Source organism: Oncorhynchus gorbuscha, unplaced genomic scaffold (assembly GCF_021184085.1).
Source record: "Oncorhynchus gorbuscha isolate QuinsamMale2020 ecotype Even-year unplaced genomic scaffold, OgorEven_v1.0 Un_scaffold_2408, whole genome shotgun sequence".
NCBI lineage: Eukaryota > Metazoa > Chordata > Actinopteri > Salmoniformes > Salmonidae > Oncorhynchus > Oncorhynchus gorbuscha.
In genome coordinates, this window is record NW_025746928.1 from 4,546 (window position 1) to 20,000 (window position 15,455).

General features: G+C 46.7%; 1 pseudogene; it reads right to left on the minus strand.

Moving 5' to 3' along the window:
* Nucleotides 1-220: 220 nt before the first annotated feature.
* On the minus strand, nucleotides 221-14,638 carry LOC124025747 (annotated as a pseudogene).
* Nucleotides 14,639-15,455: the final 817 nt, after the last annotated feature.

Below are 15,455 nucleotides of genomic sequence, written 5' to 3' on the forward strand. Positions count from 1 at the left end.
AAACCACTCGGACAAATACTAAACACGGTCATGAATTTCACACAATCAGGCGCAAACACACACACACATCCACACCTCCATACACACATGTCCATAAACACACACATCCATACACACACACACACACACACACACACACACACACACACACACACACACACACACACTCCATACACACATGTCCAAAAACACACACATCCATACACACACACACTCTCTCTCTGGACTCCTACCTGTACTCTCGGCATTCCCCTGCTCTCCGATTAGTCGACACTCTGTGAGGAGCCGTCTCCATGAGCAACCTCTGGGTCAGCCTGCTGGCCTGCGTATCCCCGCTCTCCTCTTCTTCCTCCTCCTCCTCCTCTTCCCGGCACCTGAAGCAAAACCACCTTAATTCACCGAGTTACATTCACATGGACCAGGAGTTTAACCTGGTGACATAGTGCTGACAACAACAACACAATACACGCAGACTCCAGATACGCAGACTCTAGACACAGAGACACACACAGACTCTAGACACACAGAGAGACACACAGACTCTAGACACACAGAGAGACACACACACCTCCACTCTACGTCCTCTGTGAGGGTGGGCAGGTAGCCGGGCTGCCCAGGACCCGATGAGGAGCTGTGGTCGCTGGGTGGTTTGGGGCTCTCCTCCCCTGTCTGGGTGTACTCCAGGTAGGTGTCTGACTTCAGGAACAGAGGGTAGGTGTTCTCCTCCATAGTGCTCTGGATCTCCGTCTGGGCCTGGGAGAGGGACAACTTCGCTTCAGTACAAAAGTTTCAAAAACGTTATTGTTCATTCGGGCTATAAAACAAAAAATGAAAGTGAGACTAAAAATGAGGGGAAGCTGGGTTCCACACCAGCAGCAACACAGAGAGAGGGAAGCTGGGTTCTACACCAGCAGCAACACTCATCCCAGAGAGGGAAGCTGGGTTCCACACCAGCAGCAACACAGAGAGAGGGAAGCTGGGTTCTACACCAGCAGCAACACTCATCCCAGAGAGGGAAGCTGGGTTCTACACCAGCAGCAACACACATAACAGAGAGGGAAGCTGGGTTCTACACCAGCAGCAACACAGAGAGAGGGAAGCTGGGTTCCACACCAGCAGCAACACTCATCCCAGAGAGGGAAGCTGGGTTCTACACCAGCAGCAACACTCATCCCAGAGAGGGAAGCTGGGTTCTACACCAGCAGCAACACAGAGAGAGGGAAGCTGGGTTCTTCACCAGCAGCAACACAGAGAGAGGGAAGCTGGGTTCCACACCAGCAGCAACACAGAGAGGGAAGCTGGGTTCCACACCAGCAGCAACACAGAGAGAGGGAAGCTGGGTTCCACACCAGCAGCAACACACATCCCAGAGAGGGAAGCTGGGTTCTACACCTGCAGCAACACTCATCCCAGAGAGGGAAGCTGGGTTCCACACCTGCAGCAACACTCATCCCAGAGAGGGAAGCTGGGTTCTACACCTGCAGCAACACTCATCCCAGAGAGGGAAGCTGGGTTCTACACCTGCAGCAACACTCATCCCAGAGAGGGAAGCTGGGTTCTACACCTGCAGCAACACTCATCTCAGAGAGGGAAGCTGGGTTCCACACCAGCAGCAACACAGAGAGAGGGAAGCTGGGTTCTCTACCAGCAGCAACACAGAGAGAGGGAAGCTGGGTTCTTCACCAGCAGCAACACAGAGAGAGGGAAGCTGGGTTCTTCACCAGCAGCAACACAGAGAGAAGGAAGCTGGGTTCTCTACCAGCAGCAACACAGAGAGGGAAGCTGGGTTCCACACCAGCAGCAACACAGAGAGAGGGAAGCTGGGTTCTCTACCAGCAGCAACACAGAGAGAGGGGAGCTGGGTTCTCTACCAGCAGCAACACAGAGAGAGGGAAGCTGGGTTCCACACCAGCAGCAACAACACAGAGAGGGAAGCTGGGTTCCACACCAGCAACAACACAGAGAGGGAAGCTGGGTTCCACACCAGCAGCAACACAGAGAGGGAAGCTGGGTTCCACACCAGCAGCAACAACACAGAGAGAGGGAAGCTGGGTTCCACACCAGCAGCAACAACACAGAGAGAGGGAAGCTGGGTTCCACACCAGCAGCAACAACACAGAGAGGGAAGCTGGGTTCCACACCAGCAGCAACAACACAGAGAGGGAAGCTGGGTTCCACACCAGCAGCAACAACACAGAGAGGGAAGCTGGGTTCCACACCAGCAGCAACAACACAGAGAGGGAAGCTGGGTTCCACACCAGCAGCAACAACACAGAGAGGGAAGCTGGGTTCCACACCAGCAGCAACAACACAGAGAGGGAAGCTGGGTTCCACACCACCAGCAGCAACACAGAGAGGGAAGCTGGGTTATTCACCAGCAGCAACAACACAGAGAGGGAAGCTGGGTTCCACACCAGCAGCAACACAGTTATGTACAAGCTACCAACACAACCAGCCCTTGTCCACAACTGTTCATGAAAATATGTTCGCAATAAAATGTCAATGAATGTATATGTGTCCTGATTCCTGTGTCTCCCAGAGGAGGATATTAACATCTGCCTGGTCAGTGAAAGGTTATTAATAAAACAACCAGCTTCCTGTTCCAACATCACATAATGATTGGTTGAGGCATTGCTACCTACTCCAACATCACATAATGATTGGTTGATGCATTGCTACCTACTCCAACATCACATAATGATTGGTTGATGCATTGCTACCTGTGCCAACATCACATAATGATTGGTTGATGCATTGCTACCTACTCCAACATCAACATCAATGAATTGGTTGATGCATTGCTACCTACTCCAACATCACATAATGATTGGTTGATGCATTGCTTCCTGTGCCAACATCACATAATGATTGGTTGATGCATTGCTACCTACTCCAACATCACATAATGATTGGTTGATGCATTGCTACCTGCTCCAACATCACATAATGATTGGTTGATGCATTGCTACCTACTCCAACATCACGTAATGATTGGTTGATGCATTGCTACCTGCTCCAACATCACATAATGATTGGTTGATGCATTGCTACCTGCTCCAACATCACGTAATGATTGGTTGATGCATTGCTACCTGCTCCAACATCACATAATGATTGGTTGATGCATTGCTACCTGTTGGAACATGGCAGGGTCCAGATGCATCGAACCACACAGTCTTGATGAAGCTCTTAGTAGCTGGTTTAATCTGCCTCGACACATCACTATCCTGGATATACTTCCTGGAAAGATGCAGAGATGAGAGAGAGAATACAGAGATGAGAACAGAATAGAGATGAGAGAGAGAATACAGAGATGAGAGACTAGAGATGAGAGAACATAGAGATGAGAGAGAGAATAGAGAGAAAGAGAGAAATAGAGATGATTGAGAAATAGAGATGAGAGAGAGACTAGAGATGATGATTGAGCTCCAAGAGATCACGAGAAAGATTGAGATGAGAGAGAATAGAGATGAGAGAGAGAACATGAGAGAGAGATGAGATGAGAGAAGAATAGAGATGAGAGAGAGAATAGAGATGAGAGAGAAATAGAGATGACAGAATATAGAGATGAGAGAGAGAATAGAGATGAGAGAGAGAATAGAGATGACACAGAATACAGAGATGAGAGAGAGAATAGAGAGAAAGAGAGACAGAGATGAGAGAGAGATAGAGAGAAAGAGAGACTAGAGATGAGAGAGAATAGAGAGAAAGAGAGACTAGAGATGAGAGAGAGAATAGAGATGATAGAAAGAAAGAGAGAAAGAGAATAGAGATGAGAGAGAGAATAGAGAGATGAGAGAATAAAAGATGAGAGAGAATAGAGATGAGAGAGAGAATAGAGAGATGAGAGAGAGAATAGAGATGAGAGAGAGAATAGAGATGTGAGAGAATAGAGATGACACAGAATACAGAGATGAGAGAGAGAATAGAGATGAGAGAATAGAGATGACACAGAATACAGAGATGAGAGAGAGAATAGAGATGTGAGAGAATAGAAAGAAAGAGAGAAAGAGAATAGAGATGAGAGAGAGAATAGAGATGACACAGAATACAGAGATGAGAGAGAGAATAGAGAGAAAGAGAGACTAGAGATGATAGAGAGAATAGAGATGAGAGAGAAATAGAGATGAGAGAGAGAATAGAGATGAGATGAGATGACAGAATACAGAGATGAGAGAGAGAATAGAGATGACACAGAATACAGAGATGAGAGAATAGAGAGATGAGAGAGAGAATAGAGATGACACAGAATACAGAGATGAGAGACAGAATAGAGAGAAAGAGAGACTAGAATGACAGAGAATAGAGATGAGAGAGAGATAGAGATGAGAGAGAGAATAGAGATGAGAGAGAGAATAGAGATGAGAGAGAATACAGAGATGAGAGAGAGAATAGAGATGACAGAATACAGAGATGAGAGAGAGAATAGAGAGAAAGAGAGACTAGAGATGAGAGAGAGAATAGAGATGAGAGAGAGAATAGAGATGAGAGAGAGAATAGAGAGATGAAAGAAAGAGAGAAAGAGAATAGAGATGAGAGAGAGAATAGAGATGACAGAATACAGAGATGAGAGAGAGAATAGAGAGAAAGAGAGACAGAGATGAGAGAGAGAATAGAGATGAGAGAGAGAATAGAGATGAGAGAGAGATAGAGATGACACAGAATACAGAGATGAGAGAGAGAATAGAGATGACAGAATACAGAGATGAGAGAGAGAATAGAGAGATGAGAGAGAGAATAGAGATGATACAGAGATGAGAGACAGAATAGAGAGAGAGAGAGAATAGAGAGAAAGAGAGACTAGAGATGAGAGAGAATAGAGAGAAAGAGAGACTAGAGATGAGAGAGAGAATAGAGATGAGAGAATAGAAAGAAAGAGAGAAAGAGAATAGAGATGAGAGAGAAATAGAGAGATGAGAGAATAAAGAGATGAGAGAGAATAGAGATGAGAGAGAGAATAGAGAGATGAGAGAGAGAATAGAGATGAGAGAGAGAATAGAGAGATGAGAGAGAGAATAGAGAGATGAGAGCGAGAATAGAGAGAAAGAGAATAGAGATATGAGAGAATAAAGAGATGAGAGAGAATAGAGATGAGAGAAAGAATAGAGATGAGAGAGAGAATAGAGATGAGAGAGAGAATAGAGAGATGAGAGAGAGAATAGAGATGAGAGCGAGAATAGAGAGATGAGAGACAGAATAGAGAGATGAGAGCAAGAATAGAGAGATGAGAGAGAGAATAGAGAGATGAGAGCGAGAATAGAGAGATGAGAGCGAGAATAGAGAGATGAGAGAGAGAATAGAGAGATGAGAGAGAGAATAGAGAGATGAGAGCGAGAATAGAGAGATGAGAGACAGAATAGAGAGATGAGAGCGAGAATAGAGAGATGAGAGAGAGAATAGAGAGATGAGAGCGAGAATAGAGAGATGAGAGCGAGAATAGAGAGATGAGAGAGAGAATAGAGAGATGAGAGCGAGAATAGAGAGATGAGAGCGAGAATAGAGAGAAAGAGAGAGAGGGAGAAAGAATAGAGATGAGAGAGAGAAAGAATAGAGATGAGAGAGAGAATAGAGATGAGAGAGAGAATAGAGAGATGAGAGAGAGAATAGAGAGAATAGAGATGAGAGCGAGAATAGAGAGAAAGAGACACTAGAGAAAGTGATAGAGAGAAAGAAAGAGAGACTAGAGAGATGAGAGAGAGAAAAGTCATCCCTACCTGTAAATGGCCTTGGCCAGCTTGGGCCTCTTCTCCTGGCTGCTCTTCCTGAATCCGGAGCAGGCGAACCAGAAGTCCAGCTGGTCCCCACAGCCCTCCTGTCTCAGGAAGCCCCTGAACAGCTGGATGCCCTCCTGGTCATCCAGGAGAGAGTGGAGCGACTCCGCCCACTTCAGGTAGGGAGGCGTGGGGGAGGCGCTGCCCTCAGGCTCGTACCCTAGGTCCAGGTCCGGCCGCCTGGGGGTGGGAGTGGCCGAGGACTCGCCACTACGGAAGGAGGGGTCTGTTTTGGAGGGGGGGTAGCAGGTGGACTGGGTGGGGGGTCGGCCTCCATGGCTGGAGGGGAGGTGGTGGGGGTCACGGTCGTCCCCCTCTTCTCCAGGGACAGGGGGTCGAGGGGCGTGCTCTGTGAAGTGGCTGTGGGGGTCCACCCCCATCCCCACCCCTAGACCCTTCAGATGGTCGCCCCCTCCCACCCCCCTGTACGCCCCCTGTGGGTCTCGGACCACACTCATGTCTCTGGTCGGGGACCACTGGGTCGGGCACCGGTCACACCCACACCTCTAGAACAGCTGGAGATGAGAGGTCCTTCCTGTGGTGGAAGAGGAGAGGGGGAGGAGTTAGAGAGGGGGAGGAGTTAGAGAGGAATGGTCCTACCTGAGAGGAGAGGGGGAGGGGTTAGAGAGGGGGAGGAGTTAGAGAGGAATGGTCCTACATGACAGAAGAGAGAGGAGAGAGGGAGGAGTTAGAGAGGAATGGTCCTACCTGACAGACTAGAGAGGAGAGGGGGAGGAGTTAGAGAGGAATGGTCCTACCTGACAGAAGAGAGAGAGAGGAGAGAAGAGAGGAATGGTCCTACCTGACAGAAGAGAGAGAGAGGGGAGAGTTAGAGAGGAATGGTCCTACCTGACAGAAGAGAGAGAGAGAGAGAGTTAGAGGGAATGGTCCTACCTGACAGAAGAGAGAGAGGAGAGGAGAGAAGAGAGGAATGGTCCTACCTGACAGAAGAGAGAGAGAGGAGAGAAGAGAGGAATGGTCCTACCTGACAGAAGAGAGAGAGGAGAGGAGAGAAGAGAGGAATGGTCCTACCTGACAGAAGAGAGAGAGAGAGAGAAGAGAGGAATGGTCCTACCTGACAGAAGAGAGAGAGACGAGAGAAGAGAGGGGGATGGTCCTACCTGACAGAAGAGAGAGAGAGGAGAGAAGAGGGGGATGGTCCTACCTGACAGAAGAGAGAGAGAGACGAGAGAAGAGAGGGGTGGTCCTACCTGACAGAAGAGAGAGAGAGGAGAGAAGAGGGGGATGGTCCTACCTGACAGAAGAGAGAGAGAGGAGAGAAGAGAGGGGTGGTCCTACCTGACAGAAGAGAGAGAGAGGAGAGAAGAGGGGGTGGTCCTACCTGACAGAAGAGAGAGAGACGACAGAGAAGAGAGGGTGGTCCTACCTGACAGAAGAGAGAGAGAGGAGAGAAGAGAGGGGATGGTCCTACCTGACAGAAGAGAGAGAGAGGAGAGAAGAGAGGGGTGGTCCTACCTGACAGAAGAGAGAGAGAGGAGAGAAGAGAGGGGTGGTGCTACCTGACAGAAGAGAGAGAGAGGAGAGAAGAGAGGGGTGGTGCTACCTGACAGAAGAGAGAGAGAGAGAGAAGAGAGGGGTGGTGCTACCTGACAGAAGAGAGAGAGAGGGGGAGGAGTTAGAGAGGAATGGTCCTACCTGACAGAAGAGAGAGAGACGAGAGAAGAGAGGGGTGGTGCTACCTGACAGAAGAGAGAGAGACGAGAGAAGAGGGGTGGTCCTACCTGACAGAAGAGAGAGAGAGGAGAGGAGAGAAGAGAGGGGTGGTCCTACCTGACAGAAGAGAGAGAGAGGAGAGAAGAGAGGGGTGGTCCTACCTGACAGAAGAGAGAGAGAGAGAGAAGAGAGGGGTGGTCCTACCTGACAGAAGAGAGAGAGAGGAGAGAAGAGAGGGGTGGTCCTACCTGACAGAAGAGAGAGAGAGGAGAGAAGAGAGGGGTGGTCCTACCTGACAGAAGAGAGAGAGAGAGAGAAGAGAGGGGTGGTCCTACCTGACAGAAGAGAGAGAGAGGAGAGAAGAGAGGGGTGGTCCTACCTGACAGAAGAGAGAGGAGAGGAGAGAAGAGAGGGGTGGTCCTGAGAGGGTCAGAGCTGAACTAAGAAGGGGTGAACCTACCTGATCAGAGATTGAGAGAGAAGAGCACAGAGACAGAGGACGGGAGGGGTGAAACTGAAAGAAGACTTATTATCTGAGTGAGAGAAAGAGCACAGAGACAGAGGATGGGAGGGGTGAAACTGAAAGAAGACTTATTATCTGAGTGAGAGAAAGAGCACAGAGACAGAGGATGGGAGGGGTGAAACTGAAAGAAGACTTATTATCTGAGTGAGATAAAGAGAATAGAAGAGGAACAGGGAAGGGATGTCCTGTCGTGGTAATAACGTGATTCAGGACGATAACCTGCGATATGTTTACACTATAAAACACGGAACCGCTGGTCTTCCTTCTACAGACACAATTAATGAAGGTGACTAATAACTTATAAACTGACAAACTCATCAAAAAGAGGTTGTACCTGGCACTTGCTGCTTTCAACTTCCACAATGACGGCTAACAGCAATGACCAACACCGGACTGGTTAGGAAATACGGTCATTATAAACCCCCGGTTAGTTGTTAGTCAGGCAGCACCGTAAATAGCTCATCAAAACAGAAGCTATGTTTAAACAAGATAACAGTGGATAACTAACGTTAGCTAATAGCTAGTTAGCATCGTTACATTAACGTCGCCGGTACGCGTTAGTTAGTTAGCTGCCGGGTACCGTAACTATCAGGGTTAGTTCAGTCCTCTCGCTTCCTCCGGTACCGTAGCCAGCCGGTTAGTCCAGTCCTCCCGCTTCCTCCGGTACCGTAGCCAGCCGGTTAGTCCAGTTCTCCCGCTTCCTCCGGTACCGTAGCCAGCCGGTTAGTCCAGTCCTCCCGCTTCCTCCGGTACCGTAGCAAGCCTCTCCCTCCCATCGCGTTGAAGTGAGATCCCATTCATCTCCGCCTCCCCGAAAGACGGTGAAAGGGGGGACAAGGCAACAAACTCCACACAAGACGGGCCTGCTGCCTTCCCTGTCCTCCACTCAGCCCCTTGAGGTGGCCCTCAACACACTACTTTAACACAGTAAACATGAGCCAGATTACTAAACTAACCCGGACGGGATACGAACATCCCGACGCCGTTTGATCGATCAAAGCGCAACCAGCTCCTTCGATCACGGATCAAAACACACAAGAAGAAAGCGAAGGCACGTTTCACCCCCCGCCGCTTGGCTAAAGGGCTAACAAGCTACCTAAAAAAATACAACCAAAACATCCCGTATTTAGCGGCTTAAAGTATACAACCTACCGTATCTGAAAACCCGCACCCCGTTTTCCACCGCATCGGGGATAGTGGCGAGAACAGGAGTGTGTGAAACGCGGCATAAGGACAACTTGGGTAGTATTAAAACGGGAAAGACAACAAGCCTTTCCGTCTTGCCCTCTCAACTCCCCGTGGCCATGGAGGTCTCCAAATACACTCCAAGCAGAGAGAGAGAGAGAATGACGGTCGGTGTGCGCTAAGTATCGAGTGTGTGTTTAACAGCGCCTCGTCCGTTCGGAAAGACACACTACACCGGGAGAGAGGGAGAGAGGACACTACACCGGGAGAGAGGACACAACACCGGGAGAGAGGACACTACACCGGGAGAGAGGACACAACACCGGGAGAGAGGACACTACACCGGGAGAGAGGACACAACACCGGGAGAGAGGACACAATACCGGGAGAGAGGACACAATACCGGGAGAGAGGACACACAACACCGGGAGAGAGGACACAACACCGGGAGAGAGGACACAACACCGGGAGAGAGGAGCACATTGGAATGTCCCGTGGAGCGAATGTTCCGAACATTGCCAATAAACAATTGCCAATTTTAATAAGAAACCAAATATGATGTAGGTATTGAATTGACTCAATTAATAAACACAGGATGGATAATGGTACAGAATATAGGTTAAATTGTTGGGTTTATTCAGGAAAGATTAAAGAAGACACCTTTTTTTAAATCTCAATCCTGAAAAAAAACATTTCTGTCCTCGTACAGGAAAGTGCTTTAAGGTACTTTAGAGAAATGATCGATTGAACGACACAATGAATACACGGATGACACCCGTTACATTACACACGAGATAGAATGTCTAGACAATAACCAAGCAATTACAGACCACTGATCAATAATCAATACAATGCAATGTGAACAGAATGACGTAGCCCAACGCGCACCTTTGATTGGTTTACAGGGTCCAACACAGCGGCGACTAGAAACACGTTCCACATGACAGTATGTGCTCAATAAAAGCAGCCAGGTAGAGACGAACCAAAAGCAAAAGTAGCCTCTTGTCTTCGATTTAAAAAAAATAAATAAAAACATAAACCCTACAATTAAATAGACAACAAAAAAAGTAAACCAGAAACAACAGCCCAAAACAGACATTATATAAACGAAGAAATCTGTATAAGTCTACCTTTCAGCTGTTGCTGCTCCGGTCGCCTTGGCGCAGAACCCATCTCCAGAGTGACTGACAGCAGGACAGCGCGAGAGCATGCCGCCGACACTCGAGCTGTCAGTCACACGCCTGTAGCCAGTAAGTCAGGCATCGACCTGTGGAGAGAAGAGGGGAGGGTGCGATGGAGGGAAGAAAGAGAGGAGAGAGGGAGAGATCGGAAAGGAAGGAGGGAGACTCGATAGTAAAAACCAAGTCATTATACTCATAGTTACTTGGCCAGTGCAATCAACCATAGTCTATGTATTCAAACATTAGAAATATACTATAATTCTAGTTATACAGTCCACCAGTCAAAATGTTGGACACACCTACTCATTCAAGGGTTTTACTTTATTTTAACGTTCTTCTACACATCCAAACTATGAAATAACACATATGGAATCATGTAGTAACCAAGCAAGTGTTAAACAAGTCCATATATATTTTAGATCATTCAAAGTAGCCATCCTTTTGCCTTGATGACAGCTTTGAACACTCTTGGCATTCTCTCAACCAGCTTCATGGTGTCGTCACCTGGAATGCTTTTCCAACCAGTTTTGAAGGAGTTCCCACGTATGCTGAGTACTTGTTGGCTGCTTTTCCTTCACTCTACGGTCCAACTCATCCCAAACCATCTCAATTGAGATGAGGTCAGGTGATTGTGGAGGCCAGGTCATCTGATGCAGCCCTCTATCACTCTCTTTCTTGGTCAAATAGCCCTTACACAGCCTGGATGTGTTGGTTCATTGTCCTGTTGAAAAATAAATTATATTCCCACTAAGCACAAACTAGATGGGATGGTTTATCACTGCAGAATGCTGTGGTAGCCATGCTGGTTAAGTGTGCCTTGAATTCTAAATAAATCACAGTGTCACTTGCAAAGCACCCCCATACCTCCTCCTCCATGCTTCACGGTGGGAAACACACATGCAGAGATCATCCGTTCACCTACTCCAGGTCTGACAAAGACACGGTGGTTGGAACCAAAAATTTCCAATTTGGACTCATCAGACCCAAGGACAGATATCCACTGATCTAATGTCCATTGCTCGTGTTTCTTGGCCCAAGCAAGTCTCTTTACACTAGTTAACTACTGTCACTTCTCTTGCGTTCATTGCACTCAGAGTCAGGGTATATGCAACAGTTTGGGCCGCCTGGCTCATTGCCAACTAATTTGCCAGAATTTTACATAGTTATGACATAACATTGAAGGTTGTGCAATGTAACAGCAATATTTAGACTTAGGGATGCCACCCGTTTGATAAAATACGAAACGGTTCCGTATTTCACTGAAAGAATAAACATTTTGTTTTTGAAAATGATCGTTTCTGGATTTTACCATATTAATGACCAAAGGCACGTATTTCTGTGTTTATTATATTATAATTAAGTCTATGATTTGATATTTGATAGAGCAGTCTGACTGAGTGGTGGTAGGCAGCAGCAGGCTCGTAAAAATTCAAACTTTACTGCGTTTGCCAGCAGCTCTTGGCAATGCTTGAACCACAGCGCTGTTAATGACTTCAAGCCTATCAACTCCAGAGATTAGGCTGGCAATACTAAAGTGCCTATTAGAACATCCAATAGTCAAAGGTCTATGAAATACAAATGGTAGAGAGAGAAATAGTCGACGCGTCATATTCCTAGAATAACTTCAACCTAAAACTTCTTAACTGGGAATATTGAAGAACTGGGAACTGGGAATATTGAAGAACTGGGAATATTGAATAACTAGGAATATTGAAGAACTGGGAACTGGGAATATTGAAGAACTGGGAATATTGAATAACTAGGAATATTGAAGAACTGGGAATATTGAAGAACTGGGAATATTGAAGAACTGGGAATATTGAAGAACTGGGAACTGGGAATATTGAAGAACTGGGAATGTTGAACCACCCAGCTTTCATATGTTCTTATGTTCTGAGCAAGGAACTTAAACGTTAGCTTTTTTTACATGGCACATATTGCACTTTTACTTTCTCCTCCAACACTGTGTTTTTGCATGATTTAAACCAAATTGAGCATGATTCATTATTTATTTGAGAATAAATTGATTTTATTTATGTATTATATTAAGTTAAAATAAATGTGTCCATTGTTCATTTAGTATTGTTGTAATTGTCATTATTACAATTATTATATTGGCCGATAAATCGGTATCGGCTTTTTTTGATCCTCCAATAATCGGTATCGGTGTTGAAAAATCACAATCATTCGACTTCTACTGAGTACCCTACCTTGTCACAACACAACTGATTGGCTCAGAAGGAAAGAAATTCCCCAAATTAACTTCTAACAAGACACACCTGTTAATTGAAATGCATTCCAGGTGACTACCTCATGACGTTGGTTGAGAGAATGCCAAGAGCTGTCATCAAGGCAAAGGGTGGCTACTTTGAAGAATCTCAACATAAATAATATTTTGATTTGTTTAACAGTTTTTTGGTGACTGCATTATTCCATATGTGTTATTAAATCGTTTGAATGTCTTCACTATTATTCTACAATGTAGAATATAGTTTTAAAAAATAAAGAATGAGTAGGTGTGTCCAATCTTTTGACTGGTACTGGATGTATTCAAATAGGTCTGTTTTACAAATGCCTATTATAGCAAAAATGTAAATCATCGTTACCTTGAAACAGCCAAGCGTCCTGTATGGTACTGAATGTATTCAAATAGGTGTAAATCATTGTTACCTTGAAACAGCCGAGGGTCCTGTATGGTGGCCACTCCTCTCCAGTGGACTGATGTTTTCCTCCTCTCCCCATCCCAGACCTGCAGGTGGACCACCAGGTCAGCAGGGGGGGCTCTGCTCTGTCCATACAGATAACAGAGGAGGGGTTCCACACCTGGCTGCTGCTAGGACCTCTCTCCATACCGCCCTTTGGAGAGAGAGAGAGATAGTTCAAACAGGTGTCACTATTGGGGAGGGGGAGAGAGGGGGAGAGAGGAGGGGAGGGAGAGGAGGAGAGGGAGAGGGGAGGTGGGAGGGGAGGGAGAGAGAGGGGAGAGAGAGAGAGGAGGGAGAGAGGGGAGTGAGAGAGGGGAGTTAGAGAGTCAGGGAGAGAAAGACAGAGAGAGAGACAGAGAGAGAGAGAGAGAGGGTTCAAACAGGTGTCTCTTTTGGGAGAGAGGAGAGAGAGAGAACTCCTAGTAGTTTGGTTTCTGCCACTTCCTCAGTTGTCTAGCTGCACTCTCGGGAGTTTGGTTTCTGACACTTCCTCAGTTTGTACTGATACTTAATTGTATCCCATGCTATGTTGGCCTTTTCTTAGTGGAACAGACCAACATAACTTTGGTTTTCTTGGTATTTAAAACAAGTTTGTTCCGGCAAACCCACTCCCTGATATTCTCCAAATCTCCTTGTAAAGCTTGCTGTACCTGTTGAACCTATTGTCTTGCTGTATAAATTGTTGTATCATCTGCAAATATAGTAGCTTGAGTTTCAGATAAGGCATAAGGAAGGTCATTGGTATATATTTAATTAAGAAGTGGTCCAAGGCAACTGCCCTGCGGTATTCCACAGTTTAAAGCATGAGGGGAAGAAAACTAACCGTTGATACAGGTGGACTGTTTCCTGTCAGTTAGATATGACTGTACCCAATTCAATGCTACCTCCTTAAAACCATAATGCATTACATTTTTGTCAAAATTATCTCATGATCCACTAAATCAAATGCTGCAGTAAAATCTAAAAGAATACGCCCACAAACCTGTCATTATCCGTAGCATTGAGCCACTGGTCGGTCATGTCGACCAATGCAGTGGTAGTGCAATGGTTTTTGTGATAAGCATGCTGATTGGCTGTAATAAGATCATTCTTTTCCATGTACTCCCATATTTGTCTACTCACAATTACCCTCCAATATCTTACTGAGTGAAGGGAGTAGATGAGTGAAGGGAGAGAGACGAGGGGAGGGAGAGAGAGGAGGGAGAGAGAGAGAGGAGGGAGAGAGAGAGAGGAGGGAGAGAGACAGGGAGAGAGAGGAGGGGAGGGAGAGAGAGGAGGGGAGGGAGAGAGAGGAGGTGAGGGAGAGAGAGACAGAGAGACAGAGAGGGGGAGAGAGGAGGGAGAGAGAGGAGGTGAGGGAGAGAGAGACAGAGAGACAGAGAGGGGGAGAGATGAGGGAGAGAGAGGAGGTGAGGGAGAGGAGGGAGAGGTGTAGAGAGAGACAGAGAGGGGGGTTCAAGCAGGTAGCTTAACTAATGGGGAAGGAGATCGATAGGGAGAGAGAATTGCATTGGAGAGAACAGAGGAGAGAGACAGACAGACAGAGACCAGGTCAGGTTGGTGTTGTTTATCCTCCAGGTCTCTGTCTGTCTGTTGGTGTTGTTTATCCTCAGGTCTCTGTCTGTCTGTTGGTGTTGTTTATCCTCCAGGTCTCTGTCTGTTGGTGTTGTTTATCCTCTAGGTCTTTGTCTGTTGGTGTTGTTTATCCTCCAGGTCTCTGTCTGTCTGTTGGTGTTGTTTATCCTCCAGGTCTCTGTCTGTCTGTTGGTGTTGTTTATCCTCTAGGTCTTTGTCTGTTGGTGTTGTTTATCCTCCAGGTCTCTGTCTGTTGGTGTTGTTTATCCTCCAGGTCTCTGTTTGTTGGTGTTGTTTATCCTCCAGGTCCCTGTCTGTTGGTGTTGTTTATCCTCCAGGTCTCCATCTGTCTGTTGGTGTTGTTTATCCTCCAGGTCTCTGTCTGTTGGTGTTGTTTATCCTCCAGGTCTCCATCTGTCTGTTGGTGTTGTTTATCCTCCAGGCCTCTGTCTGTTGGTGTTGTTTATCCTCCAGGTCTCTGTCTGTTGGTGTTGTTTATCCTCCAGGTCTCTGTCTGTTGGTGTTGTTTATCCTCCAGGCCTCTGTCTGTTGGTGTTGTTTATCCTCCAGGTCTCTGTCTGTTGGTGTTGTTTATCCTCTAGGTCTTTGTCTGTCTGTTGGTGTTGTTTATCCTCCAGGCCTCTGTCTGTTGGTGTTGTTTATCCTCCAGGTCTCTGTCTGTTGGTGTTGTTTATCCTCCCGGTCTCTGTCTGTCTGTTGGTGTTGTTTATCCTCCAGGTCTCTGTTTGTTGGTGTTGTTTATCCTCCAGGTCTCTGTCTGTTGGTGTTGTTTATCCTCCAGGTCTCTGTCTGTTGGTGTTGTTTATCCTCTAGGTCTTTG